Source organism: Sturnus vulgaris, chromosome 2 (genome assembly GCF_052056855.1).
Source record: "Sturnus vulgaris isolate bStuVul1 chromosome 2, bStuVul1.hap1, whole genome shotgun sequence".
NCBI classification, from domain to species: domain Eukaryota; kingdom Metazoa; phylum Chordata; class Aves; order Passeriformes; family Sturnidae; genus Sturnus; species Sturnus vulgaris.
In genome coordinates this window covers 85,982,642-85,995,629 of record NC_142244.1, presented here as the reverse complement: position 1 = coordinate 85,995,629, position 12,988 = coordinate 85,982,642, and the positions used below count along the sequence as shown (strand labels likewise).

Below are 12,988 nucleotides of genomic sequence, written 5' to 3'. Positions count from 1 at the left end.
ACAAATGAAATGCACAGTGGGATGGGCTGCTTGCATAGCAATGGCATATTTTTACTTTAGCAGAAGAGGCTCATGCAAAGGAACAGGATTTTTAGCATAAACGGTGTGACTGTGGGTACTGTTAAAATTAAGCACAATTCTAATGGAAAAATTGTCACAGATAAAATGATGTACAAAATTAAAAAAAATACTTTTAAAATATAGTGGATGAGGCAAAAATTATTGGGAAAAATGTCTTTTCACCATTTGTGTTGCTTTTGATTTTTTTCATCCCTATTGGGTAAGATGTATGGCCAGCTAATTGCACATTTTCCCTTCTAGTTCTTTTTATATGTGACTTACCAGTTTTTCTAATGCTACAACAGCTGGATGGTGTAGGCTTTGAGAAAATTCCCACTTATCAGTTATAATTTAAATTGAAAATATTTACAATTAATGCAATTTGAGTATGAATTTGACTTTGATTCTAGTCACAAAATTTCAATTTGGCGCCTCCTGTTGGATGGGTTTCCAGACCCTTCCCTTATCCCAAAATCCTTCAATTCCATCTTGGGAATGCATGAGGCTAAGTAATTTGGGTGGTTTTGTATTAGAATGGGATTCTCTTGTGCTTGAGCATAGATATGTAATTGGGCTGGTTTGAGATTAATACCTTTCCTTGAGTGCAAATATTTGACTCATAATATAAAGTCAAACCATGAGAATAAAGAATTAAACATTAAAGAGAGTACACTCTTTCATATATAAAGATGGAATTGTGTTTCTTTCATTTCCAAAAGCAAACAAGTGGGAAAACCACTCTAAGGGAATTAGAGTGCATCAGTATTTTCATTTTGAATCATTGTTGTATGCATGCTTTCAAACTATGTTGAAGTATGTTTGGGGTTTTTAAAAAAAAAATTAAAAAAATTTAAAATAAGTTATCAGTATGACTCCTCAGAGCAGTGTGCAGACCAGAAATCCCTCACATTTAGGATAAGGTTTCAACTCAACAGAATACAATGGTCCTAATCTCCCTCTCACCACAGCACTCCATGTAACCCCTTTGACGTGCTCACTTTTATATGAGCAGTACAACTATTTAAAAAGGGCTGAATACTTAGTTCTCAGCTGCCTGCTACAATTTTGAAAGACATGATGACAGGTAAAGCCCCAAAACTACATGGCAAGTTCTTCTACAGGATCAATTTGTCCAATTTAGTCCTAAGGACTCTGATCTAAATGAACTTCAGAGCGCTTACACCAGGCTTGTTAAGTCTACAGTTAACCACCTTCACAACAATTTTTCCATTTGAAAGAAAAAGGAAGAAATAAATGGGGGAAAAAACCAGAACTCCAACCCAAATATCTCAACTATTTCTGGTCCACTTATGCAACTACCCATTTGTGTGCTAATAGCAAATATGATGCAAAACTCTGCATCCATATGGTGAGAAGTGAGTGAAAAACTCCAAGAAATATCTCATGGAGATGACAGTCACTGAGATGTTTTCTTACCTAGGAGAGGAGACAAAACAATTTTGCTCTGTTCAAAATAGTTCTGCATAGAGCCTGGCAGGAAGGTTGGCAAGGCAGGTTCAGAAAGAAGGGAGAGACAATCTCCTTTAAGTTTGCTGAGGTTAGCTGCAGTATATTAAATACCCGATCGTTCATTTGGATGCAAATGTACTAGTTTGTCTTTCAAATCTTCTGGTACACAGATTCATCATTTTTCATGGCCGTTTTTGTTTGATTTATAAAAAAAATGCCACAGGTTTCCTGGAAAATACATTGCTAAAAGTAGAAAGTTACAGGTGATGCCTGCTGTATGACATTGCCATAACAGCTACAAGTCCAAATTTAGTAGTTTGCCTTCCTGGCACACCAATCTGAAGGTCTGTCTGGGCAATGCATCACAAACCAGGCTGTTGAGAGTCCAAGAAAGAGAACAAATGGTACGAGGAAGAGGGAAGTGAAACAGACTGCTTTGGATTTGGCAAAAAAATCCAGGGAAGTGTAATCTGGTGTGACATTTCCCTGTCCTCATTAGGACTAACTTTCACAAACTGATGGAGAGCTGGCAGATCTGCAAATCTTCTGTGATTGCCTGTAGAGACATAAGGACAGGAAATGCAGTGATTGCTCACAGGGTTGCTTATGGGGTTGTTTCTGACTTATGGATGGGAGATGTTGCTTTCATCACAGAGAGACACAATTGTGGTAGCTCAACAATTTTATCAGCAGGCCACCAAGAGGTTCTATTTCAAGGTCTAGAAAAACAAAAACAAAAGGAGAGCCAACTGGGGCTAATCTTTCCTTGAGCAGGAAAATAGAAATTAATTTTTCTCCCTGCTAAAGAACCAGTGCCTGGAGTAGATAAAATTCTCCAATATTTTAAAAGGACGGTGAATTCTGAAAAGGTAAGGAGAAAGCTCAAGCAGATATGTAGAGGCTGTATGAATACTCTAAAGTCAAATAAAACATAAAAGGGACTAGTTTTTGACCAAGTTTGATGAATAGAAGGACCATATTTTTCCCAAGAGCAAAGTGAATGAAATGGGTATTTGATTTTCAAAGTTCCATCAGGGGATAAAAATCCTCTAGAAGAGATACTATTGATAATATAGATAGAACAAGAGAACTAACTTAGCACAGACTCAGGACTAGCCAGTCTTTGTGAATTTAGGGGAATGAAAATTGCCCTTGTTCAAAGTGACACACTTTGAGATGAATCAGTAGAAAGTTCTCAGACGAAATGCTTGAGCCTATGTCTGCAAATACCAGTCAAATGGCTCTGTAGGAGAAATGCAGATACTTTTTCTTTAAAAAAAAAAGACAAAGGTAGCTTTTCCAGCTGATGCAAATGAATATAAACCAGTCCAGTATATGTGCCAATATCAAGAAAGGAAAACAAGCCATGTGTTTGCAAAATCGCTCAGACTAGAGCAGGTAATGAAATGAATAAATAGTGTGCAGAGGTGAGCTATGCATTTGCTCAACAAAGAAAGATGCTGCAAAGTCAAAAGAATGCCTAATAAAACAAAGCACAAATGGCCTCCATGTGATGCACAAATTAGGCCCAGGAGCACAAATGAAAGAAGTGAGAAAAACTGAAACACACTTGTTCAAAAGAAAGTACAGAGTTAGAGAAGTCAAAGGTGAGACTGAAATCTGAAAGCAAGGGACAAATTCCAGGCCTGGCCAAGTGTGAAGTGTCACTGATGTTCAAAGGCACAAAGAGTAAAACAAGACGTTGTGGTAATGCATTAAGGAGAGCAAGTAGTCCATGGGCATAAGTTTGGTCTCGTCACTGAAATGTGTGCCAAAGCCCAGTAGATTCATAGCCCCGGGAACAACCTGAACCAGACGTGAATGTGCCAATGCGTGAAGTGAAGTGTGCTTGCAGAAAAAAGGGGTCACCTGGTGACATTCCAGGTACAGTTAATGGAAGATGCAGAATGTCTTACATGTGGCACTAATAAAAGTGCAGCAAAACATGACAACAGATGGCTTCATTCACAGGATCAGTCAGAGCAATAAAAGAGGCTTGTTCTTTGTAGCTGTGAAGAAAAATAGCGAAAAGGATTGGTCTTAGATTTTGCAGTGACCACAAGATGCTGAACAAGATCATTTAAAAAGGGAAACATTTCCATTTACTCTCAAGGAACAAAATGTTTGCTGAGATGGCAGAAGCCAGGTTCTTCAGAATATTAGATACAGAGGGAGGGTTTTGGCAGGCTCCCCTGGACACTGAGCACTTCAAAATTTGCTTTCAAATCACCATTTTGCAGATGCTGTTTCCTGGGATTGCCTTTTGTAATCCATTTAGCATATTGCAGAAAAACACCCCAAACACTAGGAGGTTTCCCTGGAATGAAAATGCGTGTCAATGACACAAGAGAAATGGGCAGCACCACTTTTGAACATCAGGAATGATTGTGGAGAGCACTAAAAATTGGAAGAAGCATCATCCTCAAACTGAACAACTCCGAATTGTCAATCTCAAGCTAATAAGAGAAGTAGACCACAAAATGAATGATGCCTAATTCATCTACAGCAGAGGCCTCAAGGGCTATGACAGTGACACAGGACAGATGTATGAATGCATATTCTAAATAGAACATGCAACAGTCATTAAAGGTTCTGTGATTTTGTCTAGAACCAAAAGACAAGCCTGTAAGGCCTATATTGTTGATATGTTCCAGGTCCCAAAATCAGAAGTGAAACATGATTTATGTGAATAAGCATAGCATCTCTCAAGGCATATCACTAATTGAAAAGACCACAGGTTTAGCTGTGATCAAGTGTGTTACAACTGATGCATAACTGTTACGAAAGCGAATGGTTATTATTGTACTTCACATATTCTGAACTCCCAAATGTTTCTACAGCGTATGCATTTTAACATAAGACATCAAAGGCTTGATTCATTCACCCACGTATAGGCTTCTTATTCCATTTAAGATGCACAGACAAACCTGAAACATTCACAAGGAATGATGCAGGACTTAAAGGAGACCTATGCATTGCTACAGTGTAATCTGGAGACGGCAGTGGACAGATTAGAGCATCTCAAATCCCATAGATACACATATGTACTCATAAAAACTCCAGGAATTCTTTAACCATAGATGTCAGAGGCACACCAGAGCACACTCTCTCTGTATAAGGAAGAATTTGCTCAGGAAACACATGGCACAAGAGAGCCCTGGGAAAAAAAAAAAAAAGGAAAGTCAGCTATACAAGTGTACATACGTACCTGAGACATAGAAACAAGCCTAAATCAAAGAGCAATGTATAACTGTGATTTTTGGCAAACAGCCTAGAGAAGTCAAAATGGACAAAGAACTGTAACAGTCACCAGGTGTTTGCCACAGCCCAGAAATACTGACCCCAGCAAGATTACTGCTGTCAGAAAAAAGGAGTGAAGATACATCACCTGGTTTACATTCTGGGACTTGAGCCAGTGAATGGACTTCTCAGACAAATGTATCATCTCGGTACTGGGCTTATAGGAAAACTTATTTAAATTTTAGGATTTGGCTGATATCCCTGTTCTTCTTTTAAATTAGAGCTACAAGGTTGCTGTATGAGAGAGCTGGAATATTCCCCTGGTTAGCCATCCCAGCACAAGCCTGGTGCAGCACTTGTGGGTTGTAGCCTGGTGTTTAATGTGGTTTTGGCTTTTGCCAGAGTGAAGGACAGCATGACCTTGGTCCTCATGACATGACAAACAGGCACCAAAAATCTTCAAGAACAAGATGCTTCTGATCACCAGCACTTACCTGCCAAAGCTGAGCTCAAAGTAACAGGTAAGCTTTGATATTAATTTGGCAAATAGTTGGATTAATTTGAACATTTTTTTGAGTTTTCCTTTTGCTTATTGCTGTGGCCAGTTTGCACATAAAACTGTCTCCTGCTGCCGCTGGCAGGCTTGGTCTGAGCTCTTCATTCCACAGGCTTCTTCCTCATGTTATGTTTCTAGGGCAGTCTCTGGCCATCCAAAACAGGTTTTGTTACACCTGAAAGGTTTCAACTGAGCTGTGTTGAGCACTGTGATGCCTGCTGAAATGGAAGATGAATGCATGCAGTCCCAGGGAAAGAGACTCTTCTTGTACAGGAGGGCAGAGATAATTGTGATATGGAAATTTTTCCTGTGAGGCAGGGTATTAAAAATGCCCGTGGCCCTTTGCAGATAAGAATGAATCTGTTCTAGCAGAGAGTTGTCATTTCAAAGTTGTTTTCGAATTACAGATGTAAAGAAAAAGCAATGAATTCCACAAAATTGCTATATTTGTTTTTTCTTCTCTTTTAACTTGCACACAGCTGAACCAAATTATTTTATGTCCAGTAAAAGTCTTCTCCCATAAATGTGCTGGCTGTTTCCTTTCATATGAATTTTTTCCGTATGCTTTATGAACTTTTGAAAATGCAGGGAGAATAATTGCATTGTTGATAAAAATATAGCATAAGTTGTGGAGACTGCTACACTAATGAAGAAAGAAAGAAATATTTTTTTTTTAGAGTTAGAAAGCCTGGGGCAAATGAAAATCTTCTTGGAAACTTCAGCGGTAGTTTTGCTTGAGTGCAGATTATGGACTCATGAGGTCTGTGAGTGGACAGGCATGCCCATATAATTTTTACGACATGTGCATGTTATTTAATAGGATGGTTGCACACAAAATTCCCAGGCTGGAAAATCATTGTCCTAAATGGAACTGAAGTCCCAGCTTAGATCAAAATCCGTCCTTTGCTGCTTTGAAAAATGATCAAAAGCTTTGGTGGAAGTTTCCCTGTTTCTGTTGCATACGTGTACAAGGTGAAAAGGATATATTAACAGGGGTCTCTAAACATCTCACCTGCTGTCTGGGATTTGGGGTCCAGGACAAACTACATTGTGCCTGTGTCTACAATCTCTTCAGGTAAAACTTAGGTAAGATGGGTGATTTTCTTTGTGTGGAAGAAGAGGAACATATGGATACAGAAAACTGGTAAGAAGCATGGCAGTCTTCCTAATGTCCCTCAATATATTTTTCGTAAGTAACAAATTCCCTTCTACTAAAAAAAAAATAGTTGAACCAATTTAATAACATGTTCAATTGAAAAAAATTGTTAAGAGGAGGAAACCTTTTGGGTCCCAATTACTGTTAATTTGTAATCCGGTGAGGTCAAGTACCTGATTAAATATTTATATAGGAGAAAGGTCATAGTCTTTTGTGATCTTCTATGCCCTGTGTTAATTTTCCGTCAGATGCAATGAGTTCCTTTTGGAGAACACTTTATCAGAGAAAGTAAGCCTTGCTTTTGGCCTCTGACAAGGCAACTGTTGGGTTTTGATGTCAAGCAGCTGAAATCAATCTCTTGCAGTTAGGTACATTTTTAGCTCAAGATTTTCCAAAGCAATTTAGTGATTTTAGGTTTCTCAGCGTTTGAATGTTCATCTCAATGCCTTTGAAAGGCACTAGACTTTAAGGAAATGAAGAGTATCTGACCTCTGTAAATTGGGACACTTTAAAGAGGTCTCTGCTGGGCATGTGTGTGTCATATGGAAACCTTTTGAAATCACTAGTCACTTTTGAAAACCTTACACTCAAAGGACACAAAACTTTATTGGTTTTTTGTCTGTTGTAATTTGTTTTGTGGCTTAAACCCCACAAAAGAGGCATGCTGTATCAAGCTCAGGGGTGTCTGATGAGAAAATAAATATCTGGGTGGAATTCAGGCAAAACCAAATGGAACCAGCAGAGATTTGCCAAGGTTTTCAGTTTTCCCCCTGTATCTGTGGAGGGGCAAACCACCCTGTCTGCTCCTCCAGCTGAAGAGATGGGACAGATGGAGATCAGCCAAAGTCTCTCTCTAAAACACCTCCTTTTCTGTGGCACTGCATGGAGCAGTGCACTCACTGCAGTCAGGATGTGGTGCCTTGGGCATCCTCTCAGCGTGAACCCAGCATCTTCTAGGGAGTGGTCAAGTGCCCCAGGTGTTCTGTGGCTGCATCCTGATGTGCACATAGTCTCTAAAGAAAACGTCTTTTGTCGTTCTCATATGAAAATTAGTATATTTTCCTTCACACTTTCCCCCCGCCTTGGCTGTGTGTTTATTCCTGTTTAGCTGGATATATTTTAACTCTTCTTTTTTACAGCATTTTAACTATAGGTGTATCTTTCCATATGCTATACACATTAGAAATGTACATTGAATCTAGGGGATCTACACTAGATAAATATATTAGCTAATCTGGAAGCCACAGAAAGCATTCAGGGTGAAGAAGGTTGTCAGCAATTCCAGTTTCTAGAGGTAGCTGATTTGCCATAACCAGTTATATAATGTATCATGCAAAAAATACCCCTATGAGTATAAGACAATTATGGGGTTTTGTATTTATGATGCATCTTTTTAGCTGTGGGAAATATGTATGAAATGCTGTTGGACCTGTAATGCCATGCAGAATTCTGAATTAATATTAGTGGAATGACCCAGTTGAGTAGAACTTGGACTGTGCTTTATTGTACTGTTATTTTTTCCCTTTGTAACCCATGATTGCTTATTGAGTGAATTAAATGTCTTTGGCCAGTGAACACTAAGTAATACTGGGAGAAAGATATGACATCCACCTATTTGCAGTAATTTTTCCCTCATTGTTGATGAGATTGAAAGTGATACAGACAAAGCAGGTAGCTGTATCCTTAGCAGGGTAGTATCCTTACTCCACTGCCCTTTCATGAAGAATAATTGTAGAATCAGCAGAACATTTGGCTATCATAATTTTGGCTATACTTTTCCCTCATTTATCAGGTTTGAAATGTGGGCTCTTGTAGAGTAGAGGTTATTGGTATTCCCTGTTTATATAATATTGAGTGGAATTGAATGGTGACCCTGTTTGCCTACTAGTGGGCTGAGTTTTATAATCTGATATTATATAATAATATACTCAGTGGGCAGAATCAGGGACTTAAGAATGAGGTTATTTTAAATATGAATATTTTAATGTAGGGAGAAAATCCTTGTTGAAGAAATTGTATCTGTTTTTTTTCCCCCAGAATATGTAGAGTTGAAGGCCATGGAATGATCATATCACCTAGGCTTTGTATTATCACAGACCCATACATATCCCAAATTACTGATATAAAATCGAAATAACTTGTGCTTCAGTGAAAGAATATCTTCATAATGGTGACCAGTCTTGCATGGAAGAAGTCCAAAAATGTGAAAGAATACTACTATTTTAAGTGGAACAGAGTTCCAAAACTTAACCAGCCTCCTGCAGCATAAACCCCAGACACATTTATTCTAATCTGAAGCTTAAGCTTCCCACCCTTTGGGTTCTTGCTATACTTCTCTCTTCTAGAATTTGTCACAGTATTTGCTACCTAAGACGATATTTACTTACTGAAATCATGTTAATTCTCAGTCTTGCTTCAAAAGGGTAAATAACTGAGCTCCTAGACAGTCTCCTTGTAAAGCATTTTCTTTAGCTCTTGGGATGCTTTCTCCACATTTTCCATTTTTTCCATTTCCTTCTTAGAGAATGGACACCATATGTGTTCACCATTGTCATAAATCCTCTCTTGTTCCTGCATTCCCTGTTTAAGCATCTAAGGGCTGTTCTTTTTTTTTGTCGTCACTGTAAGACACTTTGAGTTCCCGTTGAGGTGTACAGTGGAGTTTGTTTATTTTAATTTATCTGCAGACATTTCTGAATTTCAGAAATATTCTGTAGTTGTATGCTAAATTATGACCACAAAACTTCAGGATAAGTGCCTGCTAGAGTATTCCATGTAACTTAAGAGGTCTGAGACCTTTCACTACACTCCCAGCAGAAAGAGCTTGAACACTGAATATACAATGACATTTTTCCAAAATCTATCAAATCTGGGTATTAACACAGTGACAGACTTCTGCAGAGTGACACTAGCCAAATAATTTGACTCACCATGTTGTATTAGATTTTTGTGCATGTCAACAGTCTGTGCTGTGATGTGCCAAAACACTAAGAGAAACAGAGCTTTTCCAAAAATGACAATTTAAGCCCATTTTAATTCTGTTACTTCACTAAGTTTAAGGGTTGGCAGCTGAAAATCCGGCTTACCCCCTCAATAAGACTGTTGCTTTCAGCCAAGGAATTTGCAGTATGTTTTAATGAGGTAAATTAATTACGTAATAAAGAACTTGGTGACTTTTGAAGCCAAACTGCAGACTCCTTAATAGAGAGTCCACTTTCTAAAATAGAATATTACAGAGCATATTCCTAGTCTTAAGTGCAAAAACATCAGCCTGGATTCAGAATTATGGGCGGGTAAACTGCCTTTTTCTACTCATATTCTAGCCCAAGTAAGGATTTCCTACTGTCATATTAAAATTCCTACCTGGTAATTTTTTTAACTGGTGCAGTTAGGAAGAGAGAAATATTGTGCTTGCCCACTGTCTCATAACATCTGTGTTACTAGAATGGGATTAGGAGATCCAGGGAGTCCTCAGTCCAACAGAACCCTAAACTTGAAGAAAGCTTAGTCTCTAAACTGCTGGGGACAGAGCTGTTTTGCTGATGTCCATACAGTGCCATTCTTGCCCATGACAAAAAGCTCTCAGGTGCTCAAGTAATAAAACTGAAAAATATGCAAATAGTTTCCTTGAAGATCCAGTGCTTTGACGGATCAGGGCCACGACTCAGCAGATGAATGATGTTGGCTCACAGCAGCTGAACAAGCCCTATTGTTTTAGGAAGCTGTCATCTTGTGCTCCAAATTCTAATCCTTCATTAAAAATAGCCTCTAGCATATAATTGCAAAAATAGCCTTCCCCACTTGGACTGACAGCAAATTGATGCCATGTTGCCTCTAGCTTCTGTAATAACTGGAGACAGCAGCTCAGAATGCCCTATATTCAGTCCTTTCACTTCAATATCTTGTTGACTCTGAAGCCTAATGATGACTGTCTCAGAGTTCATGCTATTATTTAACTGATGATCAAATATGCAAGAAACAAGAAAAGTGATCAACAGGAGTTTGTGTCTTTAAAGCATCCAAAACCTAGAGTATGTGATTGTTGTTTACCATGTGATCCTTTACCTCAAAACAGGCCAAGTGGCTTTCTTTTGAAGCATGGTATGTCTCCATGATAAATTCTGTATTTCATTAAAATATATATATTTGCTACTATGGAGGACATTGGAACTTGTTCTTAAACAGTCCCATTTTTAAAATGTTCATAAGAAGTTAGCTCTGGGTAATTTTTAGTTTATTAAGTTAACAATAAAAAGAGATGCATGTTTGTTCAGAGTGTCTTGAGTCTGTTTTTTAGTTCATCTTCTGACTGGAAATGTGCATAGAATGCTCATGTGACCTGCTGATTTTTTCCCCACTCGATTTCTAGATGAAAGACTCATGGAATGAATTGAGTAAAATAAATTAATTAATTAAAGAAAAAGTGTCCAAGACAAGACCAACTGTACTGCAACCACTTGAGAACGTTTGTTTTTTTCAACATCTGGTCAAAAACATCTGTGTCATTGGTCTAAGAGCAAGTGTAGGGTTCAGGAACAAGGGTATTAGAGATGCAGATGGACAATGTGTGTAAAGGGAAATCTCTTGAGAATCCAGCAGTTAAAATAATATCTTCCAAGGTAGCCCAGGGGATTAGAGGATGATCTTTTCCTGAGGCTCACTCTTAAATTTATTGATTATGTGTGAATAGAGGGGATGTTTTGAAATCTGGATAAGACCTAATATGGTCTAAAGAAAATATTTTAGTTTGGAACGCTGCAGATAAAGCCAGTTACTGTCCGGTACAAACCTTTTACCTATCAAAAATCTTTTGGACAGTGCACTAGTCCTTGTGAAAACGCACTTTTATTCATAAAGAATATATCTGAGACTGTGAAATATTGTCATACAGTATGACAACAGATGGTACCTTCTGTGTTACAGATAGCAGAAAGTGGGGCCTAAAAAGACAACTGAACTAATGTTAGAGTTCTGTAAGAATATCTTCATGAACCACCTTAAGGAATTTATGAGAGGAGCCAACTGAGTATGAAACTCCTGTTTTTCTCTCTCCTGTGGAATCCTCCGGGTGTTTGTTAATTTGCTAATGACTTCCCAGAATGCAGTCTTCTGTGACACAGACAGCATCAGGGGTTGCATAAATCCTGCAATGTCATGGAATGACACATTCTGTGATAACTTCTGTAGACCAGAAAACCCCATTTAATTTCAAATGTAGGAAGAGGAAGAAAGTTTTGTGGTTTTGGTTGGTTTTTGTTTGTTCACTTGGTTTTTTTCAAGGTAAAGGTGCTTTTTGCTGAATACTTCTTGCCACTCAGAAAGCCTGGTTATTTGAGGCAAACAAAATATAATATGGGGATTAAATCCATTTTTCTTTAATCTCTGCAGGGCTCTGTAGTATCCCATGATGCTATGAAGACTATTTCAGAATTTTCAAAATGTTTTGCATTTGCTCTAGTGGAAGTACAAGGAAAATTACCTGTGGATGCAAAGGAGATTAAACTAGCTATTACCAAAGAATTTGTTTGATGTGGTTTATAGTTTATTTTGCCAAAGCACTTTTGTAAAATACTAATATTCTTCTTTTCAGGTGGATTTCGAGTTGCCCTATTTATAACAATGTGTTATTATTTTAGTTGTGAATATCTGTTCACCAGGGTGATAATAAACGTTCGCTCCGCTTTCCTGCCTCTACAGAGCTGGAGGCGGGTTTTCACCTTGTCCTAGTTAGACCAGTCATTGATACAATGTAGAGGCAATCATTAAATACAGCTGTATACAGAGACCCTATGGTTTTAACTCTATCAGGCTTTTCTTGGCCAAGTAAAGGAATGCCAGAGGAGCTTGCCTATATGCATAATGATACTTTCAGGAATCGGCTGCTCCCCTAAACATGTCTGACAAACGGAGTAAGTATTAATTACCTAATTTGATGTAGCTTGGCTGATCTGTTTATCAGACAGAAATTTTGTATATCACACGTGTCTTTTATTATTGCTGCATGTCATATTGAGGTGGGATTTGCCTCAATTTTTGAAGGCTTGTTTCAAAAGAACATAGCTAAAGTTTGCAAGAGAATTATTTTTGTAATATTTTCCCACAAGGCTGGCTTGTCAGCCTTATCAAGGCGCTTTATGCTCTCTCTTATAATGTAATATTTAATACCTTTGTTTTTTGCATTTGGTTTCCTTGGTGCCATTAGAGTAGGACATGAAAAAAAAGGCAGATACAAAAGTGTAAGTGTTGCTTTGGCAATTAATCTGCCGAACTATATACAACCAGCTGGATGACTGAAAAGTCCTGATTCTGCAGGCACCTACCAGAGCACTTCTCCTACTTCATGTGGGCAATTCCACCCATGTGCCTGCTTGGAGGTGCTGAATTCTGTTCATATCCTTAGTTTTTGGATTGCTAAATGTAGTGCAGACTGCAAGGGGAGCTTATCAGATCTGGTGTTACCAGAAGTGAAGAGAATGTAATTCACAGTCTCAAAATATAAGGACTTA

General features: G+C 38.2%; 1 long non-coding RNA gene across 4 annotated transcripts in view; it reads left to right on the top strand.

Annotated features, from left to right (window-relative positions):
* LOC148224880 (uncharacterized) overlaps positions 1-12,988 on the top strand; it is a 181,815-nt gene that overhangs the window by 58,441 nt on the left and 110,386 nt on the right. For 3 of the 4 annotated variants that reach the window (XR_015801608.1, XR_015801607.1, XR_015801606.1), the window contains exon 4: positions 5,173-5,291. The exons of the other annotated variant lie outside the window; for it this stretch is intronic. This is a non-coding gene — a long non-coding RNA (uncharacterized LOC148224880). The remainder of the gene's footprint in view (positions 1-5,172; positions 5,292-12,988) is intronic. 4 annotated transcript variants of the gene reach the window in all.